Genomic DNA, 13690 nt, shown 5'->3' on the forward strand with positions numbered 1-13690 from the left:
ATCTTCCTTGCCACATGTAGCTTTTTCCACATTTGCAATAGTTTGAGGATGTTTGTGCCTTCTTTGTGGTCCTTCATTCTGATAGTTTTTCCCTTGTGTACAACAACATTCCAATAGGTCCCTTCCACTACTTCTTGTTCATTTGTTTATGCTATTTTCTTCCTTTTACATTGTTTTGTTTTCTTTCTGATCATATTTCAAGAATGATCTAAACCCCCTTTTCCTTTTCTCCTTTCAACTTTTTCTTCACTTTATTTTGCACCTCTTGTTTATGCTACCATTAGTCTTGATAATGTTTATTGGTGGCCTCATACAAGGTTTTCGGTTCCAACAGCCGAAGTTGTATTGCAATAGCTGACCACTAATTAAGCAACTCATCTGAAGCTTCTGATCTATTTTACAGCCAACACAAGGACAATAAATCTATGCTTATCTTCCAATTGGGTCATAGTTTTTGTTTCTTATTATAAAATTTCATTAAGCTTTTGTTAAAAATTATTTCAGAAAGAAAATGCCTTGAGAAATTATGGGTAAACAGATTTCAATTGAGTTGATCATCATGTTCCTACATATTTTTGCATGTTGTCTTATGATAAGTTGTTATTTTAGCCTTCATGTCACTAGAGAAATGTCCAGGCAACCAAACTTCTGCTGCAATACCTAAGGTGCTACCATGAAAAGTTGGGGGCTTTTCATGTTATTTTGATTTTCAACTTCCTCTATATATGTAAATGAGGTGAACCACATGCTCATCTTTTCTTAATGGATCTTGCATGTACATTTTTGTGCTTACATTGACTCCAGGAAGGATGATAGCTCTTAGTCCAATCTTCACGTTGATATTGGTGAATATTTTGCTAGCATACTTAGATTTTGCTGCATTTTGTTTGAATCCCTATGATCATTCTTTGTCAAACTCTCATTTTTTATTAATCCCTTCAATATGTTATGTTACCTATGTGGTTCTTCAAGGTTTCTTTTTCCAAATCCCCATTTAACATCTTCCTCTTTTTTCACTCAACTTTTTATTATTGCATGTTGCTTTTGTAATTTAAACACGAGATTCTTGATGTGCTCAAGGCATCAAGCGACACCCTGTTTCTCTTCATCCACTGACTAGAGTTGTTCCCTTTTTTAATGGGTCTCATCTACAAGTTCTTTGTTCTTATCTACCAACTTTAAATTATTAATATAGTCCCATTAGCTTTCTATAGTGTTAGTCTTTAATATTTATCTATCCTTTAACATAAGGATTATGGACCTAAGAGAGAACTCAGAATAACCTAGTCCGGTGTGTTAATTCATAAATCATATAAAAAATGATAAATTTCTAATGTTAATTTAACAAAGATGCATGGAATTTCTAACCTCATTTATGCTATGTACTCTGATATTTGGAGTGGTATCCTATAAATGCATTTTTTACATTCAGCAGAGATAGAAATGTATTTGAAACTTTGTCTCTAGGTTTGTTTGTTCATTGTGGATAGGATATCTAAATTGTTCAGATATGAATGAGAAGCCTTTACCTGGGTAATGGGTCCAAACCTCTCAATGACATTAAAGGCTTAAATCAGGAAAAACAAGCTCTATATGGATGTATCTTCAACCATCTATCTTGTGGAATATCTTTACTTCAAAGGTGGGCTTAGTTGAAATCCATGTACATGAATTGCAGTTCCATCTTCACGTCAATGTGGGTGAATATTTTGTAGGCATACTTCTTACATTTTGCCACATTTTGTTTGAATCCCTACATCATTCCTTGTCAAACTCCCATCTTGTCTTGATCCCTTCAATGTGTTATGTTACCTAAGTGGTTCTTGAGGCTTTCTTTATCCAAATCCTCATTCAACATGTTCCTCTCTTTTCACTCAACTTTTTATCGTTACATGTTGCTTCTGTATTTAAACATGAGATTCTTGATGTGCTAAAGGCACCAAGCGACACTCTGTTTCTCTTCATGTACTAACTAGAGTCATTTTCTTCATTAGTTTGTCTCATCTACCAGTTTTTCTTTTTTAATTTATCAACTTGATACTATTAATATCGTCCCATTAGCTTTCTATATAGTTAGTCTTTATCCATCCCTTAAAATAAGAATTATGGACCTAAGAGAGAATGCCCTAGCCTGTTTGTTGATTTTCATGAAACTGAAACTATAAGAACTGAAACTGTAACTGAAACTGAATCTGTAAGAACTGAAACTGTAAGAACCGTGAGAAATGAAAATAGAATTGTAAGAAAAATGTGTTGTAATTGATATAACTAACTTGGATATACTGCCAACTGTTCTGTGATATTTTGTCTTCAAGGTTGGTGAATAGTTTTAAATCATAACATGCAACTTCAAAAGTGGTTGAACTTCTTTTATAGTTTTTGGCACTTGAATTTAATTGGTGGTAAAGATGGACATGGATTGCAATGGCTTCATTTTGAATGTGTGATCTAGATTTAATTTGATGTGATCCAATGGTTGGGAATTTGTTATTTGTTGATCCATGTGCTTTGATTTGTTTTAATGAGAAATAGAATGGGTTGGGTGTCAATTGTTGAACAAAGTGGGTTTAAATGTTATTGGGTTGGGTGTCATTTATTGAACATAGGGGGTTTAAATGTTGAATAACACAACATTCATGTTATTGGGTTGGGTGTCATTTATTGAACATAGGGGGTTTAAATGTTGAATAATATAATAGTTATGACTGACATACATTCACTTTTATTATGTGTAGGTATGGGTTTAAATGTTATTGGATTGGGTGTCATTTATTGAACATAGGGGGTTTAAATATTGAATAACATAGCAGTTATGTCTGACATACATTCACTTTTATTATGTCCAGGTATGGATATTTATTTGGGATACAAAGCTTCAGCTCTGATGAGTGGGAGTTGAAGTGAGTGCGACTTTGTACTTCTGGAATAGACCATTTTGGAAGCATTTATGGTTTTATCTGTTTTCTAGTTGGGTCAATATGGTTTGCACTCTTAAGTATTAAGATACTATTTATGGACAGTTGTGGGCCCAGTGAATGTTTTGGGAAATTTTAGACATAAATTAATACTTATTTGCACTTAATGTTATTTATCTTTGTTTAAATATTGATTGCAAAAGTCTCAATTTCTGGTGGTTTGGTGAGACGAGTACTATATCAATCATTGGTCCCTGCACAACATTAGACATCTCTCCCATATAAACCCGAAAATTTACTAATAAATACATGCCACCCAAAGTTCATATATATATATATATATATATATATATATATATATATATATATATATATATATATATCCCATTTCTGCCGGATAACTAACTTACTTCTAATGTAACATAATAATTTCTTCATATGCGCATCTGTCTATAGTACTATTTTTAAAAATGAATAACCGTTCCTCAACTAATTGGAGCACTCAGTCCTTTGCTAATTTCCTAGAGCAAAAATGGTTGAAATGGAAAAATGAAGCCCGTTCGTTCATCATGCGATTGTGCCTCTCTTTGTTTGTGCTTAAAAGCTAGCATTGTTAGATTACTTAATGCGATCAGAAGATGAATCTTAGCCTCTTTTCTTCCTGCTAGTGACACCTCCAGTGAAGTCCTAACAATCAATGCTGCAAAATAAGAACAGAGGAAATTAATTTTGTAACAAATGCATGTCATTTTCAAATAATTTTTACACCAAATTTGTAAGGCATGGTCAAAGTTTCAGCATAATTAAAATTCCATTTAAGTTAAAATTTAGTGGGAAGAATCTTACCTCATTTGAAATTGATTTACATATTCGAAAAATAACATTTTGAATAAATCTAAACTTTGACACACTTAAATTGTCAAATTCCAATTACCTCTTGATTAGGCTGCTCAACAGATAGAACATCAGACATCTAAGCTCCAAATACTTATGAAATGAAGCTAAATCAATTTAAATGAAGCCCAAATAACCAATGGAGACAGAGGTTGACTTTAATGCTAGAGTCGAGGGGGCATTTAATGCTTTTGGCATGCCAAGAAGTTACTACGACTTGGAAGATGCAGCGACCACTGCCATTGGCTACATCCTTTCCCAGTTACTGGCCAATGGCTTCCCTTCACTGATAATAGGCTTGCTATAAATGTTAGAACTGTATTAGATATTGAGGTATACCAAAATTTATGGGAAATCTATGTGTTATTGAAGGATCTGTGCTAAATATTTTTGGGGAAATAGTTTATAATTATGAATGACAGGTCAAAACCCATGACAACTTTCCCAAGAACCTAGCCCATTTGCAAATTTTGAATAAAGCTCAATCACTCTCAAATTCCAGAGAGTTCTCTAAAAACCTCATACTAACGGTTATGGTAGGTCGTAATTAAACATTTCTGCAAATTCGAATTTTCTATTTTACATACCATGTAAAACTATCAACCGTATATTGATCCACTGAAATTTAATCTAAATATTATTGAAAGTTTAGTTGATTTTAAATTTTTTGTAGTAATATAAATTAAATGACTAGTAAATTTAACAACTAATCACGATAAAATATTAAAATACTTATTAATAAACAATCACTATAAAACATTAAAATGTTTATTTTTATTATATATCTCATTATATTTTAAAAAATAATAAAAATTTACAAAATTGTAATTTTATTTTAAATTAATTTATTATTAATTATAAAAACAATTGATATATTTTTGAAAAATTATAAAACTTCACAAAATTATAATTTTATTTTAAATTAATTTATTATTAATTATAAAAACAATTAATATAATATAACTTATGAATATCACATACTTAAAATAAAAATAAATCTTAATACTTAATACTACACGAATACTCTAACACATTTTATATTATTCATAATTATTCAAATAATTTTTAAAATATTTTATTTATTTTTATACTATTCAATTCATCAAAATAAAAAATATATATAAATAAAAGAGTACACAATTTTGTAGAAAATTTTCGTCCACCGCTATTGAAAGAAGACATATTCCTTGAACGCAATTCTTTAGTGCAGGGTTTATTCGCTCATCTAGTGCATTGTTTCAGTGTTCATCTAGTACATTGTTTCAGCATTCAAATTGCGTGGATTTATATAAATGTTAAATAAAATTATTGATTATGTAATTGAGTTGAGTATTCATTTAGTGTATCGTTTTAGTTTTTGAATTGGACTTATATAAATGTTAAATAAAATTACTCATTATGTAATTGAATCAAGAGGTTTATTCTACAATTCAATATGAGGAGATATGAGGGGATATGTAAATTTATCTATTTAGTCTCTTTTTAAAATAAAATTAAAAATTAAAAATTATGTTTTAAATAGAAAAATAATATCCCCTATAATAAAGAAATAATGAATAAATAAAAAAATGTTTAAATATTATATATATTTTTAAATATTTTAAAAAATATATGAAGATCTATATTAACTAATTTATATATGTAGATTAACAATAAAATATTTTAATGTTCAATATGAGTTATCAATAAAATATTTTAATAAAAATTATTTTATAATTAAACATTTTATTTAATTTTATATTTATTTTATTTAGCAATCAAAAATAAATTTAAATACATTAATATTTACATGATTATGAACCGGTGCTGGACCAAAGATGGAGGTTTAGGGTTTGGGTTAGACTTGCAACGGCAGACCTGCACAGACCACGACGACTCTGTCATAGCTCTCTAGTAACAAAAACGACAAGGAATAGTGCACAAATCATGGACATCACCCAGGGGGAGGATACGACGCCTCCCCCCAACGGTCCATAAAACATTCAGATTCACATGGAAGATACTAGGAAAAAATCCCAGGAAGGAACGAGAATGGGACCTGGTATACAGATAGACAATACAGACAGAAATGCGGCTCCCAAAGCAACATCGGCTACCTGTAAGTCTGTTGCAACTGGAAAACCTAAGATTGAGCTCCCAAGTCAAAGAATCAATACTCAGATCCAGTACATGAAGGATCATGCCTTAATAGGGAAATTTATAGGCTTCTGGCCTACAGAGAAAGCTTTGCATGGATGGATCGCAGCCAAATGGAAACGAAAAGGTCACATTACCCTACAGTTGGGGCCTAAGGGCTTCTTTATGGTAGTTTTCAACTGTATAGAAGATCGAAACAGAGTCCTTGATGGAGGACCATACTTTTTTAATGCAGTTGGTCTGTATCTGAGAGATTGGATTGAAAGATTCAACCCAGACAAAGAAGATCTAAGCTGGGCACCAGTATGGATCTGCCTCTATTTCCTTCCATTGGAATACTGGGATGAATATTCACTGTAAGATATTGGTAATGGACTAAGGTAATTCATCAAAATTGCGGAGGAGAAAAAACTCAGAAGATATACTTCCTATGCCCGCATTTGTGTTTATATGCACCTAAGCAAGGCTCTTCCAGATGCGGTAAGTTTATATCATGACGATTTTGAATGGATTCAGTTAATAGATTATGAACATGTCACATTTCGATGCAGAAAATGCCATGCCCTTGGCCATCTCTTTCGTGACTGCCCATCAAATCTGAAAACCTTGACCTCTACCTCCTCAGATAAACCTAACTCTGACGAATTTACCAAGGTCAGCAACCGCAAAAAGAACCACAAAAAACCCGTTTCAAACCCTAAAGAACCTTCCGCCAATACTTCCATGCCATCCACCAGCAATAGCTTTGAGACATTAGCCCAACCAGATCTGAATGACTTTGAGAATCCATCACACTCTGAGGAGACGCCCAAGATGACATCACAATTCATTCCCACTGGCTCAAAGAAGCCCCAGAAGCCTAGGAAATCTATAGATCCCACCACCTCCTCACCTAGTATGACTCTAAAATGGAAATCTCAGGGCATGGAAGTCGACAATGTGCAGCAAGAAACAACGACTATAATAGAAATAACAGAGGAAAGGAGTGAAGCCCAGCACATGGAAGAGGAGCCTGAAAGCATAGATCTTGGAGATCTGGACAGACTTGGATTAGAACAAGCTTGCAAGAAAAAAGAATATGACAAGATCCCAGAAAGACAACTGGAAAACTTGGAAGTCATCCTTTCCAGAGCACAACAACAAAGAACCCTGGGTGTAGAAATTTTGAGTAATATGAAACTTATTCACAGAGATTATCCTGATTATACACTATTTGCAGAATGCATGCATAATACATAACCTCCTCTTCTATTGATCATCAATTTGCAGTATTCAGAAACAATCGCATGCGCACATTGAAGCATCAATCACACATATCAACACAGTTTATCATGGGGAAAGCATACAGTTGAAAACCCCCAATTATCTGTATATTATATTGATTGAGAACATGTAACAATACATAGTACAATACTCCTCGCAAGTACTCAGTACTATCTCCACCTGTTACACACAAACTAGCTCAGATTTGAATCAATCACAGGTTCAAATCTCTTCCGCTTCTTGCCTGCCTCCACTGCGCAATCCTGCATGAGAATAGATGAGAATGGCTGATCCAAACTCGTATTTCCCTTGGCTGAACCACGCAATCCTCATTGGCAATACTCAATCCATTGATTGTGCAAATATCATGCACAACTATAGTCACAACTGACAACAGCCTTGCCCTTTCACTCACCTCTAACACTTGTCTCCACTGAACTGTCCATGCACTGAGTTAACTGATGTATTATTTAGTTGATTTATGAGTTAATAATTAGTGAATTAATTAATAATTAATTCACATCACTCATCATTAGTGTATTCTCCAGTTAGACTAAATACAACTAGTTCAACTAAGTCAAACTGAACACAACTCAATCAACTCCTCAATCAACTCAACCAAACTCAATCACTTGAGTTCTAACTGAAGTCCATCATGCAATAGCTCAACTGACCCACAATAAAAGCGTATTTCCTTCTGACAGTTGCATGTGCCACATCTGTAGCTCGAACTGAAGTGCTCCAAGAGGATAAGATAATGTTTATAGTCCAAATATTATTAAGAGCTAATAATATTCGACTGTTCTATTTTTAGCCTGACAGTCTAAAAATAGACTCCGCCCATATGTCTAAAAATAGAAGTCCATTTATTTTTACCAACATGACCAATCATCCACAAATAGCATCATGCAACTCATAGACCATGATCCATATGTCTAAAAATAGACATTGCGCCAAAAATAGCCGGCGGGCCCACTTAGTGAAGGCGACTCCTTTCCACTAAGCTCCATCATCTTGTTGCATTTTCAACACTCCTTCTCAACAAGATATGGATTATCTGCAACTGCTATCCTGCAACTCTAGAATGTTCTGCATGCAACACATTTGCCCGGTACACTTGCTCTAACAACACTTGGAACAAAAACATTCCCAACTGACCACTCTGTTGGGCTAGGAACATACTCTGATGCTGAATCTCTACCTGTTGCTGACAAGTGCTCCCTCTCTGACATATGCGCTACTGCAACATCTTGATGCATCTCGCACCATTGCACATTTCTTTGTGCCACCTAGCACTGTGCAAAACACTTGTGCCTCTCGCATTGTTGTAGCCTGCTAGCTATGCGTTGTCCTGGGATTCCATGCACTATCGCTCTCTCTGCCACTCCATCCACATTTATCTTTACCCAATCAGTTAGTTCCTGCTACTCCATATCGGGGCTCTCGTAGCAAGGTCTCATCCAAGAGGTTGGGTACCTCAAGGATCCTGCCCCCCCACCTTGTGGCGATCACTTTATATCGCCCCACCTCCTACCTGGAGGTATGGCTGCATGTGATCCCTCAGCCCACCTGGCTCGAAGTTTCCCCCTACTGGAGGTCTCTGCATGAGTAGATATCTCTACTCGACCTCCTCTCAGCTTCCCTTTTTGTGGTTGCTCCACAACCTCCTGAAGCTGCTGCATCAATCGTGGCTCATCCACAATCGTCTGAGACTTCTTCTGGCTCTGCATGTTGAGAGGTAATATACGCTCCCTCTCAACCACCAAGTCTCCATCAGCTTCTTCGCTGCTCAAGGCTTTGCATGCATCTTGAACCTCAAGAGCATACAGGTTCTTGACCCGTGAACCAATCTGCTTCACCTGTCTAGTGATGATGTGTCTAAGGAAAACCTTTCCCTTACTGAAGACTACATCATAGCCTCCGTCTTCCAGCATCGCGATCGACACCAAGTTTCTCTTCAGTCCTGGTACATACTTGACATCAGTCAAGGTAAGGCGAGCTCCATGCTCCCTATGAAAAATAATCATGCCTACACCTAAGACACTATACTTCTCATCCTTACCCATCACTACGAGTATCTGGATATCTTTCTCCTCCAAAGTACTGAACAAACTCTTGTCACCGGTCATGTGGAAAGAAGCTCCACTATCAAGAAACCAACCGCTTCCCACCATGGATGAAACCATGCATGCGAAGAGTGTGAAATCCAACTCAAATTGTGAAGCAAGTGCCTCACCTTCAGATCCTTCCCCGGATCCCTTCTTGGATTTCCTCCGTGGACAATTTGCAGCATAATGGCCCACCTCATGACAACGAAAGCATCACATTTTCGATTTGTCAACCTTCTTCCCATCATTGGAAGAACTGGATTCGAAAAGAGAACCCTTCTCCTTCCCCTTCTTTGCTTTGGCAGCCAACGCGCAATTTTCTTCATCAGATGCCTTTGATGAAGATTCATCCCTGGTATTTCGCCTGATCTCCTCTTGCACAAGATCTGACCAAAGTCTCTCCCATCCTAGCAATTTCTCTCGACCATTGACAGAGTCCTGATAGGAATGCCAACTCTTTGGAAGACCAAAGAGAGCCAAGCTCACCAAGTCCTCATCATCAACAGTCACCCCCACACTTCCCAGCTCATCCCGGCATTGGGTGAACTTCGTGAGATGCTTGGGCATACTGTCTCCATTCTTACACTTAATGTTTCTAAGTTTATCCTTGAGCGCCAACTTCCTCTCGTCGCTCTTGCTTTGGAATAAATCTTCTAACGCTTTCCACATCAAGTATGGAGAAGCCTTTCCATGCAGGCTGGATACAATGTGATCCTTCACGCCCTCCAACAAAATCCTTCGACACTTTGTTGTCTTCTTTTTCCAAACCTCAACGTGAGCAGCATCAATAGGGTTTGGGACCTCAGCCTCTATGAACTCCTTCAGCCCATTGTCATCTAACATCGTCTCCATCCTGTCTTTCCATGCAATATAGTTCGAGCTTCCTTCAATATCATACTCCAATCGCAATCCGTAGAAAGAAATTTCATCTTTGACACCAAGAAAACACTGTTGCAAATTCGAATTCCACAAGCTCAAAACTCAACTGCTTCTGATCTAAAATTCGTGACAACAAAGTATTTCTCGTACAGAGATTGACTGTATGGGCTTTTACCGGATATCTCATCTTCCAAAAGAAGGATGAATCCAGAAGCTACCTGGCCCGATTACAGACTCTCCCTGAAGAAATAAAATGTAATCACTTTCTGAATAATAGATCTGATGATCAACTTCGCTCTGATACCATGTAGAAATTTTGAATAATATGACACTTATTCACTGAGATTATCCTGATTATACACTATTTGTGGAATGCATGCATAATACATAACCTCCTCTACTATTGATCATCAATTTGCAGTATTCAGAAACAATGGCATGCGCACATTGAAGCATCAATCACACATATCAACACAGTATATCACGGGGAAAGCATACAACTGAAAACCCCCAACTATCTATATATTATATTGATTGAGAACATGTAACAATACATAGTACAATACTCCTCGCAATTACTCAGTACTATCTTGAAAACATGTAACAATACATAGTACAATACTCCTCGCAAGTACTCAGTACTATCTCCACATGTTACACACAAACTAGCTCAGATCTGAATCAATCACAGGTTCAAATCTCCTCCGCTGCTTGCTTGCCTCCACTGCACAATCCTGCATGAGAATAGATGAGAATGGCTTATCCAAACTCGTATTTCCCTTGGCTGAACCACGCAATCCTCATTGGAAATACTCAATCCATTGATTGTGCAAATCTCATGCACAACTATAGTTACAACTGACAGCTGTCTTGCCCTTTCACTCACCTCTAACACTTGTCTCCACTGAATTATCCATGCACTAAGTTAACTGATGTATTCTTTAGTTGATTTATGAGTTAATAATTAGTGAATTAATTAATAATTAATTCACATCACTCATCACTAGTGTATTCTGCAGTTAGACTAAATACAACTAGTTCAACTAAGTCAAACTGAACACAACTCCATCAACTCCTCAATCAACTCCACCAAACTCAATCACTTGAGTTCTAACTGAAGTCTATCGTGCAATAGCTCAACTAACCCACAAGAAAAGCGTATTTCCTTCTGACAGTTGCATGTGCCACATCCTTAGCTCGAACTTAAGTGCTCCAAGAGGATAAGATAATTTTTATAGTCCAAATATTATTAAGAGCTAATAATATTCGACTGATCTATTTTTAGCCTGGCAATCTAAAAATAGACTCCACCCGTATGTCTAAAAATAGAAGTCCATCTATTTTTGCCAACATGACCAATCATCCACAAATAACATCCTGCAACTCATAAACCATGGTCCATATGTCTAAAAATAGACATAGTCTAAAAATAGACTTTGCGCCAAAAATAACCTGCGGGCCCACTTAGTGAAGGCGACTTCTTTCCACTAAGCTCCATCATCTTGTTGCATTTTCAACACTAGGCATTCAGCCTGGAAGTCAATGGGATGGCAAAAACATTCCTAAAGATAATAAAAAAAGAGGGAGGAAAACGAATCTTCAAAGAACCATCCACATTGGGGAAATGCTGGTGGAATTGGGAAGATACTCCAAGCTTACAAAGTATTACAATACTCTACCCAATAATGAATCATGAAGCTCACTTCATGGAATATTAGAGGGCTAAATAGCCCCGGGAAATACAGCTTGATAAAAAACATGATTCAGCAGGAGAAACCCCAAGTCTTCTTCATGCAAAAAACTAAATGCAACTCTACAACACTGGGTCTAACCCTTATAAAAGCATGGTCAAGTAGTCAAGCAGTAGTAGTGGATGCCTTAGGAGCTTCAGGAGGTCTTGCAATAGTCTAGGACGAATGAGCTATCACGCTTACCAACATTCATGCGAGTAAGCACTTCATTCAAGCCTCCTTTCATATAATAGGGACAAATGTGCATGGTCACCTGACCAATGTCTACTTCCCGCAAGAGGCAATGCATAAGATAGACATATTGTATACTTTATCTTTGATCAACTCCAACAGAACACATCCATTTTGGATTACAGGAGGAGACTTCAATATGATTACAAAGCTGGAAGAAAAAAGAGGAGGCGAGACCAAACTAGATAATGAAAGCATTCATTTAAAAAATTTCATCCAAAACAACTGGCTCATAGATATGACATTCAACAATGGAATCTACACTTGGAATAACAAACGAGCAAGTACACATCAAATTGCCTCTCAATTGGATAGATTTTTGCTTTCCGACAATGCAATCCATCTTGGAGGAGACTTCTCGGCTTCGATCTTACCTCTCACAGGCTCAAATCAATGGCCAATATCACTCCAATCGCAAATATCGTGAGGCATTACACGATGGCCTTTCTGCTTTGAAGCATTCTGGTTGACGCATCCAAACTTCATCAACCTGATAAATGCGGTTTGGAGGAGTTTCAAACCTACGGATGGCTCAAAAATATATCAATTCCAACAAAAGCTCAAAAATCTCAAAAAAAACATCAAGCAATGGAATCAACTTACCTTTGGCAATATCTTCCAAGCACAAAATGCTCTAGATCAAGAAATGAAAAGACTACAACAGATGATCATCACGGAGGGAAGATCCGAAGCACTCCCAGAATAGGAAAAACACCTTCAGACACAAATATCAAAAAGAGCAAAGCAAGAAGAAATACTTTGGAAACAAAAATCAAGAGTTAGATGGCTTAAGGAGGGCGAAAGAAACACAAAAATTTTTCATCGCACCACTATCCAGAGAAAATGCACAACATCACTCACATCCAGAATTGGTAAGGAGAATGATTGGAAAAACATGAGGATGTAGAACAAGAGCTTTTTACTTATTTCAAGCAGGTACACCAAGAACGTCAAGCGGATAGACAACCAGCCATAGAGAAGATCACCAAGAATATCCCAAAAATCATAACAGAGGAACACAATCAGCTCCTCCAGAGGCCAATATCTTTACAGGAAGTGGAGAATGCAATGCGACAACTCAAAGAAGGAAAGGTGCCTGGCCTTAGATTTCACATCCAATTTCTTTCACAACTTCTGGGATTTAATTAAAGAGGAGGTCTGGCAGGTTATTGAGGAATCCGGGACTATTAGATAGAATCCAGGATTTGATTTTCTTCTTATTGCTAAATTATTTTATAATCAAATAATTTTTAATTTATTTATTAAATTTTATTGTTGAATTATTTTATAATCAAATAATTTATATTTTTTTATTGATTCCTTGAGTTTCAAAATCTAGAATATAAATTACTTTTAATTCTATTTTATATATTTATTTATGCATTTAATTAAAAATTTGTAATTTATAAATAATTAATTATATAATTAAATTAGTAGAGAAGGAATTGAAATTTTATTTAAAAAATAAATTACTAATTTTAATTTTAGATTAAATTAGCTCTGAGGGTTTATA

This window comes from Pinus tabuliformis, chromosome 1_1, assembly GCF_031772625.1.
Source record: "Pinus tabuliformis cultivar Carrire ecotype Pingquan chromosome 1_1, CPIR1, whole genome shotgun sequence".
NCBI lineage: Eukaryota > Viridiplantae > Streptophyta > Pinopsida > Pinales > Pinaceae > Pinus > Pinus tabuliformis.